At 38.9% G+C, this 26,879-nt stretch overlaps 1 pseudogene; it reads right to left on the bottom strand.

Annotated features, from left to right (window-relative positions):
- Positions 1–4,583: 4,583 nt before the first annotated feature.
- On the bottom strand, positions 4,584–26,441 carry LOC131226845 (26S proteasome regulatory subunit 7 homolog B-like; annotated as a pseudogene).
- Between the last annotated feature and the right edge of the window lie 438 nt (positions 26,442–26,879).

Consider the following 26,879-nt stretch of genomic DNA (forward strand, 5'->3'; position numbering starts at 1 on the left):
TTCTATTGCAAGTGAAAATCCTAAATTCATTAATTATTTTTCTCCTAGCTTGAGCCAAATGCAACTTAGGTTCTTTTTCATAGTTAAGATCCTATATTGTATTTTGTTTTAAAATAGAATTAAAAAAGAATTTCAAATATTTTAGTTTCCCTCCAAAAAATGGGAATCAAATATTTTGGTTTCCCTCCAAAATTGAAATTTTGTGTTACTTTTGTATTGTGGGTTTACTCCATCATTCAATTTACCTAATCTTTTCATATTAACAAGATGGGCTTTTTACTTAGGGGCTTGAATCACTTTCAAGAAACATGTAAATTTGGTCATGTAAGAAGCTATATCAATAACCCTAGTCTATGCCATTGACTACATGCACCGAGCACGAGTTTACATACACACTACGTTGGGCAAGCCATGGCTACAAGTGCTAGTATACTCATGGGACTTTATCTTATACGAGAGTATACTCACACTTGCTCCTTTTCAATTTTAAAATTAGAAAGAGGCCTGGTTGGTTGGTTGGTTACACCTGTTGGGTTTAAACCCAATGGACAAAAACCTTTAAAATTTATGCTTAACGCATCATTTCAAAGTCTATATAAGGATTCCCTCATTTCATTTTAAGATCATCAAATTCATTTCTTCTATTCTTTAAAAACTCTTTTTGTTCTTGTTGTTTAAAAGTTTTGGTTACTAAGTTCATTGCTAAGTTAACTCAATACTTTTGGGTTATACTGCAAGTGGATCGAGCCTGCATACAGTGAGTGCTTTGCTAAATCGGGTCATAATTGTTGTATCTTAAAGGTCAATTGCTCTGGAAACATATTTGCACTTGGGATGTTGTCCAAAGGGAGTAAATTCAATTTCAAGCCAAGTGACTCATGTCACGCCTCAACTCAACTCTATAAGTTTTCTATCTCATTTTCTTTATTTTTCAGTTTTATTTTCTATTGTATAGTCTATTTGATTTCAACCAAATATTCTAACATCTTAAACCAACTTGGTCCATTTTCTTTTTGGTCTAACCTCTAGAAAGTGGGCATATGGTGTCTTAATTACGATGTTCTGTAAAGAACTATTTCAATGGAGTAGATGATGTAGAACATGCAAGATGAGATAATAGTTCTGATGGATGTGAGCAACGAAATCCAAGAATCCATGGGAAGAAGCTACAGTGTACCTGATGACATTGAGTCATTGACGAGGAAGAACTTTTGAGCTGTAATATGAGATACAGTCATTTAGGATATTACTCTCTTCAGTCAGCTTGTATTGTGTTGAATTTTATTTTTCATTCCTGGTGTTTTTGATCAAATGCTTATAAATTCTGCAATGTTGATTTCTTTTTCTTTTGTTCTGGTTCTCTGCTTGATGCTTTGGGAGTGGACATAAGAACGGAGACAGCCCAAGGGCATGATCGTGTATTTTCAACCTGATAAAGGAACCAAATTTGGATGCTGAACTTAATTTACCTTTGACGCTAGAAGGGCATGCAGCGGGGCCAAAGTGGTCGACATGGTCGGCAGTCTTGTATTAGGCTGCTCCACTCATAATGTGGACTGCAATGTTTTAAACAGACGGGAGGCTCAGAAAAACTGGGCCAAGATTATTCAGCCGTCCATTTGTTTCATAGACTATGACACACCTTATCAGTGGACCAGCCTGATTTTCAGATCAGGGCATCTACATGGTTGGACCCACTTGAGAGACAGCAGGGATCTCTCACCCATGTGCAATGTTGGCACGTGTGTTGACTGTGGGTGGGCTGCCTGTGATTAACAGGCCTCTAACCATGCATAGCAATTTGGTCAATTTTTTTTTTTTTTTTAAATTTTAATATGAAGAATAAAATTTAATATTGTAAACGTTCTAAAACCTGTATCAGACTGGGTCAGACCGTTTGCTCGAAACCAGCCAATAAATGGTCTTGGTCACCTTAAATCCTGGTCAGTTATTTGATAATCTTTTGTAAATAAATAAATATAAGCGACTTCATCCATCAAAGCTCAAAGCCACAACTTACTGCTATGAAATCAAACGCTCTTAACCACTAGGCTAACAGCAGATTGGCTTGGTATCAATCCCTAGTGGGGGTGGCTAACAGTGAAGTGTGAACTGACAGTGTTGTGTACTAACAAGCTGACAGAAAAAAAAAAAAAACACAGCAGATTGGCTGTTAGTTCTCCCTGCATTTCATGATTTTGAATGAAGTAGATTTCCAAGCCAAAACCAACCTAGAGCATGTGGCCAGTTGACTGAACCACCAACAAAAATAGGGTCGAGATACCGTCCACCAGTTGTGACAGTTCACCACCTTTTTGTAGGCTGTGGTTTCTCATCCAAGCTACTCTGCACTCTAGCAATTTAATCCAAACTAGCCAGGTGGTACGGCCAATTGTGAATGGATCATGACCTGAAAATCTGACTGTAGCAACCCTTTAAAAAGGTGATGGTCAGCGGTCTAAAATAATTCAAGCATTGGATGGTTATCATTGTTTGATCTGCTTAATTTTGTAATAATGCTCCAATGGGGACAATTCCACCGTCTGTATGGATGTATATATGCCATGGGCCACACTCATGCGCCAGGAAGCCCATTCGCATGCCATGCATGTAGAAAAGTGGCACATGTGTGACATCCAATCCATATTCAGATGGGTCCCACCGTGTAGATGCCCTTATTAAAAAATTGGGCCTGTCTAACAATTACTAGAGTTACGATTCATGAACTTAAAAACCTAAAAAAATAATAACAATAATAAAAATCCAACTTTTTAAACACCATCATTTTGTTTCTAACAGAATGCCTGTTTGATGAGTACATTAGGCTGATGTATAGGCAGAGCCATTTATACAGTGGGACCCAACGGATGGATGGATTGGATCTCAAACACATTTGCCACGTTGACAAGTGGGGCGGCATATATAAATGCCATTGCATGCGTACAAAATGCAAGCTTTTGCATGAGATGGGCCACATTTCTTAGATTATCTGGTCTAAAGATCAGTGCTTTCACTCAAGTAGGCTCTTCTATCTGAAAAAAAGGAGGTCTAAATGATCTTTTCCCCTATCCATCCATTGTTTTGTTTGTGGTAACCCACGTTGGGTGATCTAAAAAATGTGGCCCATCTCATGGAAAGCTTGATCTTGTATATGTGCCATATTTGCATCTGCAAAGGCATGTATACAAGCACTGTAAACACCTAGGGGTTATTAGACAGGACTCATTACACCAAAAAAAAAAAAAAAAAAAAAAAAAAGCCTTTACAAGATTTACCGGTGGTCAGACAAATATAGGCAGAAAAGGGCGTTGCTAAATCTTTTAGCGGCGCTTTTTCCCGTCCGCCATTATAGAGTATCGTTTGCCGGCGGCCATCAACCTTTACCTGAACTTTAACTGGCCGCACGCTGTAGCCTGGAAAAGCACCAGTAGAAGTCTGCCGAAGCGCCAGTAAATGCCGAATGAAGCACCAGTAAAAGGCCTTGACCAAGCCAAGCACCAATAAAAGGCATTACAGCTACCTGTATATGCCATGGAAGTCGCCGGTAAAAATGGTTTTTTTTTTTTTTTAATCCATTTCGTAATTCATATTTGATTGGAACCTCTTTTTTTTTTTTTACATATTTGAAACCTAGAAAATTTTGCACAACACAATTAAAAAGGAATATTAAAAAAATTGTATTGCTTTATAATAAAAATGTATAATATTTACAATGATAAATTGAAAATGGTTCCAAATACATAAAAGATAAAAAAAAATAAAATAAAATCCCTCCATCCAGCCCTCATCCGTCTCTACCTACAACCTGCAAAAAAAAAAAAAAAAAATTAGATTCCAAATAACCAAAAAGCCTTTAAATATCAAAATTGACTAATGAAGATAATCAATTATTTTTCCAAATAAAAAAAATGCAAAATGTGAAAAAGCTTGAATATTAGGAAAGACCTTGTGTCCCTGGTGTTTTTGTGTTGAAGAAAATAATCCCATCACATACATCTTTATTTGACCAGCACTTTCTTATAGTGTTTATGTCATGGAGTTTTGCTAATCGACATGTTCTATTTTATATTTTATGATTGACAAATTTTACTTGAAGTTCTTGATTGAGAATGGGGCTACGATTAATGCATGTGGCAAAAAAAGAAAACATCCTAATATAGTGAAGAATATCCTTGATGGTAAGAAATGTGCTGGAATATACTTTAGAACTGACCCTAAGAGAAAGCATAGTCTTGAACAGAAAAATGAATCAACACAAAGAGAATGCCTTATCTTTAAAACTTTTCACATGTTATATTAAAATAATAAATTGAAGAAGGCGACACTGCTGAATACACATTATTGGATGGAGCTAAACCCTCGAATTTCATTCGGTCAACTGAAAGAGATTTCACAAACTAGTTATATTTCAAATACAATATGAGAGTCAATAGATAAACCATATTTAAAAAGAATCTTAGGCTGCCCAGTAGACATGGTTTTTGAGATTTTTTTAGATATACCAACCCTCTTACCTTGTAGAAGAATATCAGAATGTTGTGTTACAAATAACCCACGTGGCAACCAATGAATGGATGCCAGCACATTGCCCCACCAGGACCAAGTCAAGAAAGGTTAGGGGAGGGCAATAAATGGTCTCAGTTAGTTGTAGACCATGTACTTGGGAGTTGCACTGAATTTCTGATAGCCTTTGATGTAAAAGAAAGAAAAGAATACTTGCCTTTGAATGAAATTCTATTGAATTAAGAGGTGTAGCTTTATACAAGACATTTCCTATAATCATGCTGATCTATTCTAGGTAGTGTAAGCATAATAGGCAACTAAACAACTAATACAATATTTTGTCAATGAATGACCGGATATTTTGTCAATGAATGGCAAGATACCATTGATCTTCTCAACACTCCCCCTCAAGTTGGAGAGTGAATGTCAAGAACTCCCAACTTGCACATCATAGTTGAGAAAGCTTCCTTTCCTAATGGCTTGGTGAACACATCTGCAAGGTGATTTGTTGAAGCAACATGTTTGGTTACAATTGAGTCATCTTGTATTTTGTCACGAATAAAATAACAAGCCATCTCTATATGTTTGGTTCTTTCATGGAAAATGGGATTGGCTGCTATATGTAAGGCGGCTGTGTTATCACAATATAACAATGTTGGCTTCGGATGCAATATTCTCAAATCTGTCAATAATGAGCGCAACCAGGATAATTCACAGCATGTACTTGTCATGGCTCTATATTCGGCTTCTACTGAAGAGAGAGATACGGTTTTCTGCTTTTTTGTCCGCCATGAAATAAGAGAAGATCCCAGAAAAACACAGTAACCCGTAGTGAATCTACGAGATATTGGACAACCAGCCCAATTCGAATCAGAAAAAGCTCGCAAAGATAAATCATTCTGAGAAGGGAAAAACAAACCTTGTCCTGGACTACTTTTCAAATAACGCAACACACACAAGGTAGCTTCCATGTGTGGTTTTCGTGGTGCATGCATGAATCTGCTTAACACATGGACCGAATAGGTGATATCCGGCCGGGTAATAGTCAAATAAATTAGGCATCCAACAAGTCGCCTATACTGAGATGGATCTTTAAGCAATTCTCCTGAATCCGAGAGCTTTATGTTTTGCTTCATGAGAAAGTTCACCGGTTTAGAACCTAAAAAACCACAATCTTTTAGAATCTCCAAAGTATATTTTCGTTGTGAGATGGAAATACCTTTCTTCGACCGAGAAACTTCGATGCCCAGAAAATACTTCAAATCACTCAAATCTTTAATTCGAAAATGACTATGCAGAAATTGCTTGAGAGCTAATATGGCATTGATATCATTACCCGTAATAAGAATGTCATCAACATATATCAACAAAGTTGTAAAAGATTTGCCTTTCCAACATGTGAATAATGAGTAATCTGCTTTGGATTGAACAAATCCAATGGCTTGGATAGTTGTAAAGAACTTGGCAAACCATTGTCGTGAAGCTTGCTTTAAGCCATATAACGACTTGTGGAGGTGACACACTAGATTCCCCCCCTGTCGCCGAAGACCAGGAGGTGGAGACATAAATTTCTTTATGGAGATCACTATGAAGAAAAGCATTGTTGACATCAAGTTGGTGAAGAGACCAATTCTGGGCAGTTGCTAAAGCCAATAAAAAACGAACAATAATCATTTTAGCAGTGGGAGAAAAAGTGTCATGGTAATCGTTGCCTTCCAGCTATGTGTAACCTTTCGCAACCAAATGAGCTTTGAAACGCTCAATAGTGCCATCTGAGTGCCTTTTGATTTTATAAACCCAACGACAACCAATAGGCTTCTTACCAGGAGGAAGAGAAGTGAGGGACCAAGTGTGGTTGGCTTTTAAAGCGGTCAATTCAGATTGCATTGCTTCTTGCCAACAAGAATGAGAAGCTGCTTCGATATAAGATGTAGGCTCAATATCTTAATTGATGGCAGCAGTAAAGGAGCAATGCTGTGGTGAGTAACGATGATAAGAGATAAAATTACAAAGGGGATATCGCGTACCTTTTTGTGGACCTGATGACAAAGGTGGCAAATGGTTGGGAGACGTCACGTAGTTGCAAACATAATCACGTAAAGCCGTGGGAGGGTGATGAGGTCGTTGAGAACGACGTAAAATGGGTTCAGAAGGAGGACTAGCAAGTGATGGCCGAGGAGAAACTGGATTCGTAGTGAGGGTTGTTGGACGGGAGAAACTGGTTCTAGTGGTGAGGGTTATTGGGCTGGTGGGTAAGGATCAGATACAGAAAGAGGAATCACGGGGGCTGAATCTGAGGAAGTGGATGGATTGGACTCATAGGAAAAAAATAGTTTCATGAAAAACAACATCACGACTAGTGAACATTTGATGGGTTGCAAGGTTATAGAGCTTGTAAGCTTTCTAACCAACTGGATAGCTAAGAAAAATACAACGTTTGGCTCGAGGAGCGAATTTGTGGGGAGGCGTGCACATCAGTAGCATATGCAAGACACCCAAAAACTCGAAGATGAGAATAAGAAGGAAGCTTGCCATAAAGTTGTTCAAAAGGAGTTTGGCGAGAAAGGAGTGGTGTGGGCAAACGATTAATTATATGAACAGCAGTAGAAACACATTCTGCCTAAAAATATAAAGGAAGGTGGGCTTGAAAATGAAAAGCTCGAGCTGACTGAAGAATATGGCGGTGCTTGCGCTCTACAACCCCATTTTATTGAGGGGTATAGACACAAGAATGTTGATAAGTGGTCCCTTTTTGTTTTAAAAAATCCTGCATAGAGAAGAATTCTCCACCATTATCAACCCAAATATTGGCTATAGAAACATGGAATTGTGTTTGGACAAATGAGAAAAAATTGACAAGTAAATGTTGTGTTTCACTTTTGTGATGCATAAAAATTCCCATGTGAATCTAGAATAATCATCCACAATAGTCAAAAAATATTTCACACCAGAAAGAGAGACAATTTTATAGGGGCCCCAAATGTCACAATGAATTAATTCAAAAAGTCTAACAGACGAAATTGAACTAACAGAAAACAGAAGTTGACTTTGTTTTGCAAGTGCACAAACATCACAAGCATTATTAGACTGGAAAGGGAATTGTAACAAATGTTTTGCCATAAAATCTAATCTAGAGGAAGACAAATGTCCCAATTGGAGATGCCACAAAGCAATGGAGGTGACCTGAGAACTGGGTGAACGGCAAGAAGTGGCTGCTGCGGATGGAGTTTGAGGTTTTGGCTTCTCTGATGCTAACGCAACCAAGTAATAAAATCTGTCTTGTTGTTCACCCAAATCAATCGTCGTCCTCGTCATCAAGTCCTACAAAATACACCAATGAGGGAAGAAAGTTACTGAACAATTGAGATCTCTGGTAACTCGACCCACAGACATTAAATCCACCTTAAAAGATGGCACACCAAGCACATTTTTTAAAGTAACAACTGAATTCAAAGGTAAATTCCCAATGGATGTAATCGGAGCGTATTCTCCACTTGGCATAGCAACTGATGGCAAAAGGGTGTTTTTACTGCTGTTGACAAGCAAAGTTGGAGATGAAGTAATGTGGTCTGTTGCACCACTATCGATAATTAATTGATGGAGGCACAACCATGCTTGTAACAAACCTAAAGAAGTACCAGCAACATTAGCTTTAGGATTGGCTGATTGTGTTGTCCCTTTACCCTGTATGATAGATAAAATTGGCTGGATTTGCAAATCAGAGAGCCCATTTGTTACCAACGGCACTTCTTGCATTATTGGACCCTCCTTGACATTGTTGACTGCAGATTGATGGCTATTGTTGCGCTTAAAAGGAGTACTTCATTAATTGGACTTGGTTTATACACGTTTAGGGTGTTCGGGCGGATACCCATTCAACTTCCAACATATTTCTTGCACATGATGGTCACGGTCACAATAAGAGCAATGCAAAGGTTTTCGATTATATGAGTTGGAATGAGAAGAACCTTGTCCATGTCGAACAGCCAAAGCCACCGGTTCACCCCTTCGGACAGCCATGGCCGAGTTCTCTGTTGTCTCACGTGTAGCGCCCAGGCTTCGCTGCTTCTCTTCTTGTACAATGGAAGAGTAAGCCTTGGCAACATCAGGTAGTGGATTCATTAATAGAATCTGCCCTCGGATTGCACTGTAGGACTCATTAACTCCCACGAGAAATTGCATTAATTTGCATCTCTTATGGTCTACCCCACAAGAGCAAACGGTGTCATTATAGGATCCTAGTTCATCCCATAATTTTTTTTAGCCTTGTGTAATAAGTTGCAACAGTCATTTGATGTAACGTCTCAGAAAAATCCGTACAAGGACCCGAGTACCACCTCAGGCAAAAATCACCCAGGACCAAATCCTTTAAAAATTAGGTTAATATTAGCAAGTGTTAAACTAGAGTGCTTATGAAATTAACACTAATCACTTTAAATATGATCTGCAAGACCCAAACTGTACAGTATTATTGATGCTACATTACCCCAAAATCTAGAATCCGTCCTTAAACTCAATTGCTCTCAGGAGCATCTTGAAACTTCGTATCGGACCTGGACTGCACGTCGAAAGTCCGATAACCGCAAAACTATAGAGTTATGACTGCATTACTGGACTTGACAACCTCCTCGAAAATCAAGTCTCAATTGTATCTAGAAATGCACAACTTGAGCCCGGAGCGAAGAGTGTGAGAAACGTGAAAATATTTAGAAATAAAATTCGAATTTGAGTAATCTGAGTCGTGTCGCTTGCGGGCCAAATATAAGGATTTAAACCGTCAGAATCTGACCCAAATACACCCTCAGATCAGGGGAAATGTCCCATGCATGGTCATGTACTTGTGGCCCTGTTCGAGTGCCCGTGACCGTTGAACTGAAATTGGTCCGCCACGGCTGATCTGTAAATCCGATCGGAACAAAAACTCAGCCTGACCTAGATCCAATGTCAGGGAGCTTAATTCCAACCACACATGGAAAAGGGGCCACTAGAAGTGCTTCGTTGGACCGGAATGGTCCGTATTTGGCTATATCCTAAGTATACCTTGGCCCTGGGGCCATTTCCATCAGTCCTGGGCCTATATAAGGACCTTAACCACTCTCTCCCATATTCCATACGAATTTGAGAAACCCTAGGAGAGAGAGAAGAGAAAAGAGAAGGGAGAAGAAAGAAAGTGAGAGTGAGAGTTGGAGATTCTTCCTGGGATTCAATCCCGCTACTCCACGCAATCAACCGCCGGTCCTGTATCGCTATACAGGCGATTCCGACTCTGTACTTGGGTAAGAAAACCTAACCCTAACTTGTTTTAGGATTTTCGACTAGCGTATTAGATGAATTAGCTAACCTATTCCTTGTTATAGGTTATTGTGGTGCCGTAGACAAGACTTAGCTTTAAAACTGAGTTCGTTGCGAGTCTACCGGCAAAAGGTGCGGACTATAAATGTATAAGTTATGGTTTTCAAGGCTTTCAATGTCGGTTAATAGTTTATTACTGATGTGGGTGCTATTTTATATGCCAAATGCGATGTTTGTTTCGCGTTTTAGATATATATGAACTATTTGGAGACTAGTGTATTCCATGTATTTGTAGAACGGGTCGTATACGTATGGAGTTTGAACGTGTGTTTGCCATGATTAATTGTCTTGTGTTTATGCTAGTTGTATGTGTAACAACTCCTTGGTAAAAGGATTTGCCCTAAGACATGCTATCATCAACATACGTCATGTATGTTGGAATATGTAGTCTAAGTGTTTGTAGAAATGTCTGAATGAACAAGTGTGTAATAAATTGTACGTTATATGCGCGTTGAGAAGAAATTCTCAACTATCTTAACGATGTGTATGATTTCCTCCATGTAACTTATATTCTTTGTCTGCTTTATTTAGGGACGGCATATGTGTGAATTCATGTTTAAGTTGAAATTCATCAAATGCTCACATGCTTGTATGATTGGAATTGTTGATCCATTACTGTTCTGATTAACTTGCATGATTATCTGTTAGAATTGAATGTGTTTGGGACTACGGAATAGTCCAGGCAATCGGTAACAGGTATTGAATAGGTGGCTGAGGTTGTCTCGCCACATAGGACGTGATCGATGAATCCGAGCCGTACTTAGGATGTCGGCAGTGGTTAGGCCACACGGAGTGCTTACGCACTTCATGTTTTATCAACTCAACGTGCGCTCGTACTAGTCGAGCTTGTCAAGTAACCCGATTGACCCGATGTATGTTCACCATGTATGGACGCTACTGCTTGAATCTAAGGTACCAAACTCACCAGTGAAAATCCTTTTAAACCTTGGTACCTCAATCCGCTAAGACTCATGAGCCGGGCATGGTGGTATGGGACACCGTGGTCGAGCTGTCGGCTTACGCTGGGGTGACGAGCTTCCCTGTAGTGTCCAGTGAGCAACACAGTCTCGTGAGCCGAATATGGTGGTATGGGACACTGTATTCGAGCTGTTGGCCTACACTGATAAGGTGACGAGCCCTTTATAGTGACCTCGAGTGTACCCTAAGACTGCGTAGAGGCGACGAGCCCTTACGTAGCAACAGGAGTACATACTAGGCCTGCACTAATAAGGTGACGAGCCCTTTGCAGCAATCTAGAACCGTAACATCGTATGAGATTTACTAGGATTGATGACCCTAGAATGGATCATTGTTTGGGAATTGATATAAGGGAGGTACCTTAGCTTCCCAATCCTGATGTATGAAAAGAACTAATAAGAACTTGGTAATGACGTTCATGCACCGCACTACATGTGCCGTTTGGCATTGGGCAGAGCACTGAGGAAGTGACTGACATGCGCGACCGTTAGATGAAGATCGCAGAGGGAGTGCAGGCGAGGGCATGCATCATTTATACATACCATTCTTGCATTAACCAGAGTACTTAGAAATATATGATTGTATTGCTTTATCATTACTGCTTAACTGAATTGTAACATGTTAACCTTCGCTTTAATGTTCCACTGAGTTGATCACTCACTCTCACGTTACGGGACGGTGTTGTACACACCAACCAGACTCTGTCTTAGATGCAAATGGAGGCCTGACTGATGAGGCAGAGGCGGACTTCGCAGACGATGAGGATGCTTTCTCATATATGCAGTATTCAGGTGGATTCATATAGGCCGTTCTGATCGACGGGGCTTCAGGGTTACACTTGTAGAGGACTCTCACATTTTTGACATTTTGTAACTTAAAACAGTATTTGTAATATTTCACCTGGGAGGTGTTTATACTCTGGAGATGTACCACGACTTATATGCTTTATATCCATCTATTATAGTCTTCCGCTTGCGTAATTTAACTGTCTCTGGAGTATGATACGTTGTTTTGGTATGATCCTATCCATGTTTTATGCACTAATATAGACAACATTTAATCATCATTAAATATGTTGCATAAGTGATGCGTTGGAACTCGGGAGTTGGACTTCTACTCGACCCTCGATTTTCAGGGCGTTACATCTGATCTTGAGTAAGACAAGCAATGTCCCTCTCAATCTGAAAAATACGAGAGGCATTGCTTTGAGAAAAATAATCCCGAAGGTCTTCCCATACCTCCTGGATGGTGGTCGAAAAAATGACGCTGTCTGCAAGATCCGGTGTGAGTGAATTGAGAATCCGAAAGAGGATCATATCGTTGCATTTTTTCCACGCAGCATAGTCGTTTGGTTTGGCTATGGCAGATGGCATTGTGGTGGTCCCGTCTATGAAACCTAACTAGGATTTGGCGTTCAAAGAAATCGTCATGGCTCTACACCATATCAAATAATTATCCCCATTGAGGGGCTTGGAAACAAGCACCATTCCTGGATGATCGGAATGGTGAAGAAAATATGGATTGGTAGCATCAGGCTTGCCTCCATTCGAAGGTTGCTCGTTTGCCATGATAATGGGAAACGATGATAAAAGAAAGGCAAAAAAGGAGGGCAAAGAGCTAGGGTATCGTTCCTAGCTTTGATACCATGTAAAAGAAAGAAAAGAATACTTGCCTTTGAATGAATTTCTATTGAATCAAGAAACGTATCTTTATACAAGAAATTTCCTACAATCATGTTAATCTATTCTAGGTAGTCTAAGCATAATAGGCAACTAAACAACTAATACAATATTTTTACAACCAATACAATATTTTGTCAATGAATGGCAAGATATCATTGACCTTCTCAACATTTGATGACCTTGTTGACCATATGAAGGAAATCTTTCTTTGTCACCGTCTTCCTCCTCACCCAAATAGCAAACATCCCCACCTAAGTGCATACACTCCTGATGTCTGCCCCTGAACAAATCCATAACCAAAGTTACAAAAAGTAGACGAAATTTTGGCTGGAAGTGAAGGCCCAGAATGCAGGAAACTTTCATGAACACCTGAAGATGCATTGAACCTTTGTGCAATAGAAGACTGAAAGAAAGGCTCGAAATAGGAGAGAACACATAGATGATGGATGTCTTGGCTTAAATGGGGTGGGGAGGAAAGGACAGCAGGGAACTTTTGTGTGTGCTCGCATGGGTAGCAACACTACCCACATGCAAATACAAAGATCATTAGTTCCTGTTTCTACTTTTTAGCACTCCGTAAATGCAAGTGTCTTCTATGAGGCTGTTTTATCATTGATTTTTTAATTTTTAATTTTTTTTTAAAATTTGATGGATGTATACAATTGTCTAGTCTTCACATCTAAAATTGCAGGCATAGGAATGAAGACCCAATTGATGCCATTTCTAGTGTTGAAAATGGAAGATTTTTAGTTGAGCTCAAACTATTGTTCATGGGAGTTGTATGTACTTGCTAATACTCTGAAGACCAACTTGTGCTTTCAATGGTGCAGGAAATCCTCAATATTTATGCCTGTTTCTAATTGTGGCACTCTGACATACAGCTATCCAGACCATTCAAAATGTGGGTGTCATAGAGGATGGAGCATGTCTCTAAAATCACATTGACCAAGCAATGCTAACCACCCAACTAATGGCCATTAAGTGGATGATTAAAATTAAAAGGGAAAATCAGATGGTTATTATTATCTTCTCAGTGAAATTTTTAGGTTACACTCGGCCTATTGTTGGGTCACCGATTTGGATCGTCTGGATTGAAAAGTACAACCGGACATGTTTCTGCACCATTTTCTAAGTTGTGTAAAACTAGAATAGGAGTCTTGCCCAAGGATCAAGCTCACACCCAATGTATTCACAAAAAGTTTTGGCAATGAGTTTGTTGTAAAAGATACACTGAATGTACAAGAAAACAAGTCTAAAGACTCCCTTAGATAGGGTTAAGAAGATATTGCATTTGACAAATTGATTACTAAGAGGTCAAGGCATTGTCCAATGTAAATAGGCCGAGGCATACAACATAACATTGCTTTATTCAAAAGATTTTATGATACAGTAGCGTGGCAGAAAAGAGTATAAGAGGGGCTCTCAGCATCATTTGCCAGTTGAGTTGGGGCAGAGGCGAGCAAGAAACTCAAACCAGATCTCTCTTGCAATTCATTGTCCGTGTGTGGATCTTGAATATTTGTGTCCTGCTCTCCAAATCAGGCAGACCAAACTCAACCTGACAATCTAGTCGTCCAGGATGCGACAATGCTGGATCTAGTGTGTCAAGCCTGAAATGCATTGAGAAAACAAAAGGCAAATGGGTGAGATGCATCATCAGCCTGCAGGTTATAGAGAAAATTATGATTTTATTTTAGCATTCATCAGAATTCCGACTCTATAAATCATTTCAAGATCCTATTGAAAACTTAAAACAGGAATTTCCAATTTTCTTCCACAATTGGGCTAGACTCAGCTCCACCCAAGAACCATAATTTACAACAGATTATCATGACTCTTAATGACAAGGTTACAGTACTTGAGAAATTGTAGAAACAGATGGCATCATAGGAAACAGCAAATGCAGACACACTCCTATTGGAAATAAAGTTGCCATTGGAAAGAGAGAGAGACAGCAGATGCACACTTCAGCATCAGTGTTAGGCACACATACTCATCAGAAATTTGACAAAGTACCGGCACGATTGACCGCAGGATAGAGCAGAATTAATATGTGGGCAGACATTTGGACAAACTTTGATGCCATCAATGATGCTAACCAGTTTGTGGGCAGAAATAATATGTGGGCAGACATGTGAATAACAAGTAGAAGGCTATTTGACAACTAATGCTTCTAACATGTTTGTTGCCATCAAAAATTTGATGTTTCCTTGAGCATCAAAGCCATCGAGCTCATTCAGAATTTCAAGCATTGTATGCTGGACCTCATTGTCTCCACCCACACCATCATCAACGCGAGCACCACCTATCGCGTCCACATCATCAAAGAAGACAATGCAAGCCTTTTTCTGAACTTGCCATCTACAGAATATAAAAAAGATTGGTAAATGGTGACAGCCAAAATGAACTAGCAGAGAATCTGAATAGAACTAACTGTAAGAAAACCTTCTAATCTCTGTTAAATAAATTCATTAAATGTCATAGTAGCAACCTACGAAAGCTCATGAACCATCTGGGCTCCCTCTCCAACAAATTTTTGAACAAGCTCATTTCCAATAACACAATTAAAGCAGGCATCAATTCTGTTGGCTACATCTCTAGCTAGTAATCTTTTGCCTGTTCCTGGAGGACCATAGCAGAGCAGCCCCTTCCGAGGATCATTGCCAAGCTTCACGAATTTCTCTGGATGGAGCATGGGGAGTTCCACTACCTAAACAAAAAAAAAGAAAAAGAAAAAAGAAGACAACATCACAACAAGAAGGAAACATACTAACAATAAAGTGTACCTGGAGTCATCATCATTGTCTAAGCCTTATCCCAACTAATCAGGGTTGGCAAAGTACACCTGGAGTGGTATCCATAAAAAAATTAGTGGCTGCTTGATCATTGCAAGGAAAATATACCCTGGTAAAGACAACCACACTGAAATTTTCATGTTGTCTAGCAACAAAACCATGGTGAGAAAAAAAATCAGGAAAAAGTTGTTCCTTTTCTACATTGGGGAGTAATGACCAAATGCACCCCTTAACTCACTAGGAGCTCACTGATTTCTGCCTCAGTATGTGAACAAACAGCAGCTCATATCTTGCTATCAAACTGTAGAACTCACTTTGAACATTAAACAAAACTGCAATTCTTCTTCTTCCCCAGGATTCAAGAATCTGGAGTGATTCTGATCCTAAACCAGGCATGGACATGGAAAATTAGGGTGAAACTTGCCCTGAACTGGGAATGGTTGGTTACCTGACCCAGCCAGTCAATGACCAAGTAGTATGGACATGGAAAACTAGGGTGAGATTTAGGTTGACCAGCCAGGTTTGAGAACTATGCCTTTTTCAGTAATCTTCATGTGAAACTTTCAACATCAATCATTTGTGCATGAGACTACTCGGTTACTTAAAAGTGTATTATTTGCTATTTTCTTAAGAATGACAAGATTCTATGCAGCAATAGCGTCTTAATTCCCGTTTGTTAATATCGTGTCTAGAACATCCCAAAGGAAGATTTGTACTAGTGGACACCTTTTGAGCTAGAGAAATGATCTCAACACCCATAATCTTTAAAGGAAATTCACATAAGAGACATTGAAGATGAAAAGAATATTTCAATTTAGATTATCCAGATGAGTGAGTAAAGTTGACTCGGGTGTCTTAGGCCCTGGTTGTGAACTATGCTTCTTACAATCTTCATGTTAAACATTACTGAAAAAATAAATAAAAATAAATCTTCATGTTAAACTTCACACATCAAATCCTTTTTTGTGTAAACAAAGCAAAAACAATGAAGGCTTGGAGGAAAATGATTTTCCTTTCTTTTCTGTGTATTTGAGACAACCCTGAAGGGTTGAATATATAGAGTTTTACAACGGCTATACAAGGCAAGATGATAAATACAAAATCTTCTATTTATACATCGTCTATCTATAGAATCGGCTATACAAGGCATGTGGCCTATCTAACATCCCCCCTCAAACTAATGCGGATCATCGACAAGTAATAGTTTGCTAACTAGAAATGAGTGTCGTGCAGAAGTGAGGGATTTCGTGAGAATGTCGGCAATCTGATCATGGGAAGCGACATATGGTAGCAAAATGAGTCGAGACTGAAACTTCTCGCAGATGAAGTGACAGTCAACTTCAATATGCTTTGTCCGTTCATGGAAAACCGGATTAGAGGCAATCTGAATGGCACTCAGATTATCTACATGGAGTGGAGTAGGATCGTGTAGATGAACGCCCAAGTGAGAAAGAAGTCCACGTAACTAGATAATCTCACTACAAGCTGCTGACATTGCTCTATACTTGGCTTCCGTGCTTGATTTGGAAACAGTGGTTTGCTTTTTACACTTTCAAGAGATGAGAGAAGAACAATGTGAAATAAGAAAGTAGCTTGCAGCCACAGATCAGAACAACAAACAACAAAAAAAACAACAGACCAATAGATTGGGACGTGCAGTAGTAGGTGTAGCAGGAGATGCTGCAGTAGGGATCGGATGTAGCAGGGATTGGATGCAGCAGGGATCGGATGCAGCAAGAGATGATGCAGATGCAGTAGGAGAAGAAGAGGGAGTAGGGATCAGACGTAGTAGGAGATGATGCAGCAGGGATATGCGTTGCAAGGACGTGCATAGGTGCATACGCAGGGACGTGTAGCAGGTGCGTACACAGGGTCGAGCGCAGGGAACGTGTAGCAGGGGTGTGTGGACAGGCCTGGGACGATCGGATGAGCTTGGTGCGCATGGGACGATCGGACAGAGCTTGGGACGATCGGACGAGCTTTATGAGGGCCGTATCTGACAGGGTAGGGTCGGATCTGACAAGAGAGGAGCTGGATCTGACAGGGAAGTGCCAGATCTGACAGACGGTGGTGCTGGTGATGAAGAAGATGCTGGATTAGGATCGGTATGGCTTTGATACCATGTAAACAAAGCAAAAATAATAAAGGCTTGGATGAAAATGATTTTCCTTTTCTTTTCTGTGTATTTGAGACAACCCTGAAGGGTTGAATATATAGAGTTTTACAACGGCTATACAAGGCAAGATGATAAATACAAAATCTTCTATTTATACATCATCTATCTATAGAATTGGCTAACAAGGCATTTGGCCTGTCTAACATTTTGAACATGAGAATACTTGATTACTTCAAAGTGTACTATTTGATCTTTTTTGAAGACTGACAAGATTCTGTGTAGTACTAGACTTCTAGTGGCTTAATTCCTGTAGGTAAAAAAGTTGCACCTTGTAGGAAGACATGTGCTAATGAGCATCTTTAGAGCACTAACATCCATGACATTTTAAAATGAAGTTCCCATAAGAGACATTGAAAGGAAAATAATATTTTGACATTGATTATCGTAGTGCTACAATAAGGAGATTCAAAATCAAGATATTTGGTACAAACAGAAAAAGGTGCAAGAATCATGTTTTATGCCATCAAATGTATCTGGAAACATAGACCAAAAGGATGAATGTTAATACATTAGTTCAAGTCATCAGTTTTACTTTGGAACACTACTAGTTCAATCACTGAATATCATGTGGTGACACAACAAATATTATTGATCATCGATGTTTTACATAATAACATTGAATATATGTCTTGGTATGCATGTATGTATCTATAAAAAAAAAAACCACATATGCATAAATATCTTTGGTAACTGTTCACTCCCCAAGTATAGGGTTGTGATGTAGTAATAAACTCGGTGAGACCGAGGTCAAATCCCAAGGGACTGATACCTGTACGTGATCTGAAACTAAGTAGAATTAGAACTAGACTAAGATGAAATCTAAATCGATTGTAATTTGAGGAAGAATGGTGAAATAATTATCTAAAACTTAAGGAATTCAGGGAAAGGAAACTAGGGATTCAGAGGATCCACTTATAGCAATTGGGAAGCTACCTTGCATTGATTCAAGGACACAACTGGAATCAGAGTCCTATCCTATCCAATTGGTAAGAAGAGATTTGTCAGATCTCTGAACTTCTCATGGATCTAATCATCAATAGATAAGAGTGGTAAAGATTTGGAAGTGATCTCGTCACCTAACCATGCCCAGGAGACTATGGCAACCAACAGCAATTTACCAAACCCACAACCAATCATAAGAGAATTGTGAAAGTTAGGAAGGGTTCCATCACCCAACCATGCCCATGGGACGATGGTGAACAACAGGTCTTGCTAGTTTCACAATCTCAATAATGGAAAGAACATACTTAAAGCTATCACAGATCCATTGTAATTTAAGTCACAACAAACCATTAAAAACTAAAAGTATACCTTCATAATTAAACTAGAATCCGAAAGAGTTCAATAAAACATGAATCAAAACCAAGCAAACATCCCAATCATGCTACAAGCTTCACCTCTTAGCCCTAGCTAAGAGGTTTAGCCTGTCATAAACATGCTAAAATCTCATAAAAAGGAAAAGGAAAGAGGAACCAAAGGAAGAAGAAGGAAGAAGGCAGATGCGATCCACTCCACGTCCAAGCCGCTCCACTTCTCTCTCTTTCCACGTCCGGTGCCTTCACGGCTGCCCAAGCCCAAGATCAGATCAAAAGATCCCCTCTCTCTCTCTCTCCCTTTTATACGGCAAGGAGGTCGGTGGCTGTGTTTACTCAAGGAGAGGCGGTCATGTGTAATCTTACACAGCAACAGATTTAGGAAGTCGCTGAGTCGGCTGACGTCCTTTGCAAGAGGGTTCTTGCGGACGAAATCTGTTGAGTGGCTCGATCGAGTTTGGTGTGGAAGGAGTGGGGATGTGCTCCGTTTTATCCCTAGAATATGATGGACGGTCTGGATTTCCTCGACATCCAACCGTGATGGCCCACCTGGGTTGTCAGTTCCGTACGCAAAATAGAGTTTGCGTAACCTCTGCTTGCGCTGATGAATGGCGGGGTTCAGAATAAACGCCTAAAAGGAAATCCATTCCGCTCATTGGATTCTGCTCGCAAAAAATGTCGGAAATGGTGCGGTTCGGCTCGGATTTAGTGTGGACCACTTGGACTTTTACTCCACCGTCCGTCTTGCATTTGAACGGTCGGAAACAGATCTCCATTGTCTTCCCGGATTCTGTCACTAAAAGATGGTTATAACCCCCCTATGGACACAGTGTACGGTCCCGATTGTCCATGTGATGGACGGTGAGGGCCCACTACGCACTTCAGCGGACGCACGTCCGCTTTCTGGCGAAAACGGAATTCCCGTTTTAGAAGGAATACGGGTCAGCGCGGTTTGACCGCCCTGACCGTTTTGATGTAGCGCGTGTGCGCTTGCATTGTGTGCACGCCAAACATTATATGGGGTCCACTGTGATATATGTGAGGGATCGAATCCGTCCATACGTTTTTTTCATCCAAATTAAATGGTTGAGACCAACTTTGAAGCATATCCAGATATCAGGCAGTCCCAAATCAGGGATATGGGGGATGATCTGTCCTTTGGGACACTTCCAGAGGGATCCAATGGGTAAAATTTGACGTGTACGGTTATTTTAGTGTCCTCAGCGCATATATGAATTCTCTAGCCAAATGGACGGTGGGAACCCTATGATCTTGCATTCTGGATGATTCCCATGCCTCTTCATCGTTGATCACGCGATTTTCTTCGATCTATAGCGTGTAAATCCTTCTATCTTGGTCCCCTGGGGTGCTTCCCTTACCTTGGTGACTTCAGAGCATTAAGTTCATGCTTTTAGCACCCTTTTGTAGTCCAAGTTTCTAAATACACCTTGCATCACAAACATAATTAAAGCAGGGCGTTAAACAGTATAATGTTTGTAAATTCAGGTAAAAACTGGGGTCTAATATACAATATTTGACCCTCAACAGTAACTTGTGAATTTGAATGCTATATCACACTTACAGCATTGGGTCACCAGGTGCTTTTCCTAGAATGGGAAAAACGCTTATACAAAAGCTTTCTTATATGAGAATTAAAATACTCATTACTCACTTCTCGCATAATGTAATTTCTACTTCGAAAGCATTAGCTGAATGCATTCTAGATTAGCCTTCAAAACTAATATTTCATTTTTTTGTTGTTGTTGTTGTTGTAATGATGAGTTGATTTTGGTAATCAGTTTTTGATCTATCTAATTCTACTCTAAATAATGTGGACCTTATGAGAAGCATTCACCTTGATTTTCCTTTTCCATTTTCAGTTTTCATTTTTGGTGCAGTTTTATGTTTTTGCGATTACAAATGTTGGTTTGTGCTTCTTGCCTTGTTTGGTTGTGTATGTTTTTCTAGCACCACCTCAGTGCCTTTCAATGAAAGTTTCTTGCTATCTTTCAAAAAAAGTGGTGTCTTGTGCTGTGAGTGATGTCAATGTGTGGCTCTACCATGGCTGGTCCCAAAGCTAGGGTAAAAGAGTAATAGTCATGTCAATTACAATTGCATGTCTTATCATGAAGGAAACATCCTAATTAAATCAAAGATGAACAAAACATTGGAAAGTCATTTCCAAAAAAATAAAAAAGAAAAAGAAAAAGGAAAGAAAGTCAAAGAAATTAATAAAGAAAACTATAAAGTGGAAAATTGAACTTACCTAACACGTATGCCTTCTTCAATATCTGTTGGTGAAACTTTATCTCCCAAACCAACAGCAAACAGCAGTTACAGAAAGAATTAGGTCCATCAAAATGTGCCAAGTTTCTTAAGTTATACCAAAAATAACAAAAATCGCATAGAAAATATACCTTGGCAATTTTCTTAACATTTATTACATACTTTGCATCCTCTGAATTCTGGTTTATTATTTTTGTGCATCTTCCAACCTGCTCAAAACATGAATAAACACACATGTAAGGTCAAACAACATGCCATGTATTCATAATCACAACAACTGGCAGCACTCTTAAAGATTACCTGAAGAAGCTGCTCCTCTTGCATCATTTGTTTATCAGAAACAAGATTCCCCTAGCTGGGTGCAGCTAATCCAGTGTCTGACTGTTTTATTCCTGTTGTTTAAATGAAACAAAATCTTCCTATTCAAAAAGTTTTATAATGCAGATAGAGGGGCAAATGCTAAGAAAAGCCCATAATGATGGAGACAAGGAGAAATGCACCGAAAAACTTCTTGCAATGAAACTTCGCGATATCAACTGACACAATGAAATGCCTCAATCACAAACTAACTATGCAATGATTTTCCATGTTCCTTAATTTTTCTAATGCCATTAATAAATTATTTTTTTTAAAAGTGCCAAAAATAAAACCAAGAAACATACCACAAAGTCATAGACCTTCTTGGCCATTTCTTTGATTTCCTTCTCCACTTTCTTTATGCTGGCAGAGTAGGGTCCCAAACCCTGCCATCAAAAAATTCCAAATATCACAAAACATGATGCAGGCCCCTATTGAACACTAAACACAACACCAATAACCCACATGACCAACAAAGTGAAAGAAAGAAAGAAGAAAAAGCTCAATGCATTTGAAACCAAAATAAAAAGCCATTATGAGTCAATGGGACACAGATCCAAATCTAAAAATAATAGATTCTTAGATTTGTTTTTTCTCCCAGTTTGCAAACGCAGATATTAGATTTTTGAGAATATTCTCAATACTCAAGGGATTCCGTTACTTGGGCTTGCCCGAGGGAATGAAGAAACTGGGTCCTGTTCAGCAACAAACTAACATATTTGAAACCGTTGTTTGGTTATTCAGATCAGTGATCTGATAGGCCTCTCCTTAGAAGATGTAATCTACTATCCTTCAAAATTCTCTACAGGACTTGGACTTCTAGCACTTGTAACACTTTGATCAGGGCAATCATCAAAGGGTTGTGATCTTCAATGAAGAAAATGTTCTGCCCATCCCTATTCCATATAAGGTGCATTAAATGAAAAACTTGGATCCCCACCCACTGCCCCACATGTGCAGAGTATTGTGCATCAGAAAACAGCACCATTGCTTAGGATCTGAGACCCAATATTTGTTGAGGGGCATGCAACTGCACATGCCAAGGTGGCATGCAAGAAACAAGCCTCTCCTTAATGAAATCATACTCAGGTACAGAGAATTTCCAAGGTAGGGGCCACGCCCTCTTGGGTGAGTCCCGAGTCTCACCTAATCCGCTCCCAAATCATACTCGTTAGGTGGCCTTTCTTAACTTACACATGGCATGTGCCTCAAATCCTAATCGCCCATTAATGAAATCATCGTTTGAAAAATCTGATTGATTAGACTATCCTCAAATCATATTAACCAGCATTTGTTTGTTGAATAAGGTTTGCTCCAATACATAGCCATTGGATCTCTGATCATATTCAATTATCCAGATTGTGGGTCTGAAAATGTATAGACAAAGGCGGTTGCCTGAGAAATCTTTGCTGTGAAAAGATTTAAAACTTTAGAATCAATGGCCCATAGGGCATGGGTCAAAGAGACAGTCCATGTTCAGTAAAAAAATAAATTAAGGGACTCATTTAAATGACAATTTTAGTTTTAGTGTAGATAAGAATTATATTTATCCATACACATGTATGACATGTTTCCACATGCTACATGTGTGACCATCTAAGAACAAACATCCCACATGTAGATATCAAACAAGCAAACAGTTATAGCAGCAACCTTTTGCCCTTGATCATGGGCTGAAATATATGACTAATCCTTACACTAAAATGGCCAGAACTGGTACCATGAAAAGTTGACATCTCAATGGAGCCAAAGGACCCATACATGTATACCTGTGACTAGAACAAGTCACTTACTATGAATGAAGTCCATGGCTTTGTGAATATCCACAAATGAAGGAGCAAAGAGGTTGTCTCGTGTAGAAATCACTAGGTGGTCAATCCCATGAGCCTGCAAACACGAGAAATAGCTTAGGGTGATGCTTGCAGAAACTTCTCTTCATGAAAACAGTACTACCAGCATCTACTAGAGCAAAAAGAATGAATGTCGAACATTGGACATCAAAGAAAGACCTAAGAAGAAACCTACCTTTTTGTGGAGAAGAAACCTATGTTGCAAGCTGTTCAGCCATAACATGTGGTTCACTTACTCAAAACTGTAGTTTCTTGTCTCATATTCCCTTCCTAGGAGCAAAAATAATTAATCAACATGATATTCCTCAAAGCCACTCAAATCCCAAAATAGAAAATAGCAGATTCCAAGTAAGGAATACAAACCAATTATATTCAAGAATAACATTAGCCTCTGCGATTACTGCCTTAATTGAATTTTCAGCTCTTGGGTTATATTTCATTGGTATAATCCAAATGCATTGGATACACAAGAGTCAAAAGTTCAGCCACACATAATAACACGAATCAGAAGGACGAGAAGTAAGTACAACCCAAGTAAATCTAGTTATGAGAACATCAATACCATATAGGAAAAAAAGCACTATTACAATGTACACTATCAAAATTAATGCATCGTTACTGAAACACCTACTGCAATACCTAACCCAAATCACCCACCAATTTGAGATATTGATGAGATTCCTCAAAATTTCAAATACAAACCAGGACTCGAGATACCATTTTAGTGGACGGATGACATAGAACATAAACACCATGATATGACATCTTCAAGGTCCAATAACATATGGACCATTGTTTCAAGTCGCTTTCAAATGAGTAAGATTTTCTTTGTGTGGACCATCTTTAGCACAAACTTTTGGATGAACAATCTAAATCATCACATAGTGGGGCAGCAGGGGAGAACCCTGTTAGACCCTCAAATTATGTAAACATGGTGTTCCACTGCGAATATGAACTTCCAAAACTCAGTGTAGTCCACACATTGGTTGCGCCACGCTAGTAATAGAAAAATGGAAAGTTGGCAAAGAAAATAACCATGGGTTCACATTCAACTTACACTTGTCACCCACCTGATATGTAGACCGGCCTGATTTTTGGTTCAATATCAATGGCCTTAGTCTCCCACAAGCATACAACATTGGGATGTGTGCTGCTAGGCCCCTTCTCCATCTCATTTGCATTGAGTCCCAGTCCCATTCCTCAATGAAATGATGGTATTCTGCTTGCCAAAAAATCAGTTAACCATATGAAGCAATTCAGGAACCATATAATGCATAGACAGAATTTTTATAATGCATTTCATTTTCAGTTTGCATAATTGGGACTTATATTTCCTTGGAATTTACTTCACTATAGGGTGTGTATAATCATGGTAAGTGTATTATTGGATAATAACATCCATCAATGTATGGTTGTTGAGCTTGGAATTTTGGCTGATCTAATTCCTCGGACAAGCCAATGTCCATAAGGACGATCTGCCTGTCTGTTTGCATTAGTGGAATCCCAAAAATAACCATGAATAAGAAAGAATTTTCTACTGATGTGATGTTTCATACTGGTTGGAATAATAAAGTAAGATGTGAAAAAACTATTTTCCTCTTCACAAATTTCCTTTAAAAATGGCATTTTTATTTTCTTCCAAAAACCTTGATAATCTGCATTTCCGCACTTTTTGAAAGGCATTTCACTTTTTGACCATTGAGATTCCATATTTCTTTGAAAATCACATAAACTAGAAGAAAATACCTTTTTAGAATTATTTTTCAGGAGTTTCCTTATCCATTTTTTTCCTAAGACATTACATTTTCCGTTTAAAATCTACTTTTTAGATTCTAGCAATTTAAACATGCTCTACAATACAACTTCTAATTGTAAAACCATAATTGGCCTATATGATGGTCGGATAAAATAATATAACCCGCATTATTTTCCATTGTTTTTTTTTTTTTTTTTTAAATTATTATTATACCCGGGCATTAGTGACTTAATTTCACTCCAACAATATTTTAATGAATACTCTGAAAGTCAATTACCCTATATTTGAACCAATTATCCATCATATAACTTCAACCATGCAAGCACTGGAGGTAGCAATGGACTTAGATTATTACAAGCTCTTGAATTGTCTACAGTGCTTGATGCCCATGTTTATCTCCATTGCATTCCTGAAGTTCAATTAATTGAAATGATAATAAGTCAAAGATGAATAAGTTATAAATTTTTATTGCAGAGTGTAGAAAGTTGAAAAAGACAAATGCAAAACGAATATTTTAAAGGAGGAATTCAATTTTTTTAATTTAAAGATCTGATTACATCTTAAATAGAAAAGCATAAACAAACTAACCAGAGAAAATAGGAACCAACTAGTTCCACGATTGGAGTACTCCTAAAGAAATGGGATGCACTAAACCATTTCAACAGACTTCCTATAGAATAGGACAACCCAGACTTATGCAACATTTATCCAAACAAACCTTTAACACCCTCCCTTAAACTGAATGTCCTAAAGACATCAGTTTAAAACAACTTCAGCATGTCATTTCTTCTTCATTAGCACTATCACAAATTGCTTCCTTCTTTGAACAGACACCGAGCATATCTCAAAGCTTTAAAAACACAGCAGGCTTGAGGGGCTCAGTCATTATGACTGCAATTTGATTCTCACTCTTACAGTATACCAAATCGATAGCATCATCCTTACATAAATCACACAAGAAATTGTACCTGACATCAATATGCTTGCTCCTCCCATTTAGATCTGGATTTTTTGAAAGCTTTATGGCAGAAACATTATCACAATATATTAAAGTGGGACCTTGCTGCTGACTGTGTAGAATGGTAAGTAACTGTCATAACCAAATAGCTTGACAGGAGCTTAATGCTGTAGCAACAAACTCAGCTTCAGTAGTCAACAAAGTCACTATCCGTTGCTTCTTAGATGACTATGAGACAGCTCCATAACTCATCATGAACACCAATCCGGATGTACTCTTTCTATCATCAAGATCTCCAGCGTAATCACTATCTGAAAACCCAATTAAGCTTGAATTTCCACATTTTTGATACAAAATTCCAAACTCTGCAGTACCTTTCAAGTAGCGAAAAATTCTCTTTGCAGCTAAGAGACGAACTTCAGTTGGGTTCTCCATGTATTGACTGATTAAACTGACATCATGCATGATATCTGGCCTTGTTGAAGTCAAATACATAAGACTCCCAACAATTTGCTAATAAAGAGTAGCATCCACCTGCTTCCCTGACGCATTCTTTGTGAGCTTCAAACCATGTTCAGCTAGGGTGGAAACTGAATTGCAATTCTTCATTTTGAACCTGTCCAAGATCTCCAGAACATATTTTTTTTGTGAAATAAAGACACCGGCAGATTATTGCACTACTTCGATACCAAGGAAATAGTGCATCAACCCCAAATCTGTCATGTCGAATTCATTCATCATTGATTGCTTAAAATCATCAAACAAGGCTCTATCGTTGCAGGTATAGATAAGGTCATCAACATTTAAGCACACAACAAGTATCTCACCTTCATCTCCAAGTTTAGTATAGAGTGTGTGCTCATAAGGACATTT

Source organism: Magnolia sinica, chromosome 15 (genome assembly GCF_029962835.1).
Source record: "Magnolia sinica isolate HGM2019 chromosome 15, MsV1, whole genome shotgun sequence".
In the NCBI taxonomy this organism is placed as follows: domain Eukaryota; kingdom Viridiplantae; phylum Streptophyta; class Magnoliopsida; order Magnoliales; family Magnoliaceae; genus Magnolia; species Magnolia sinica.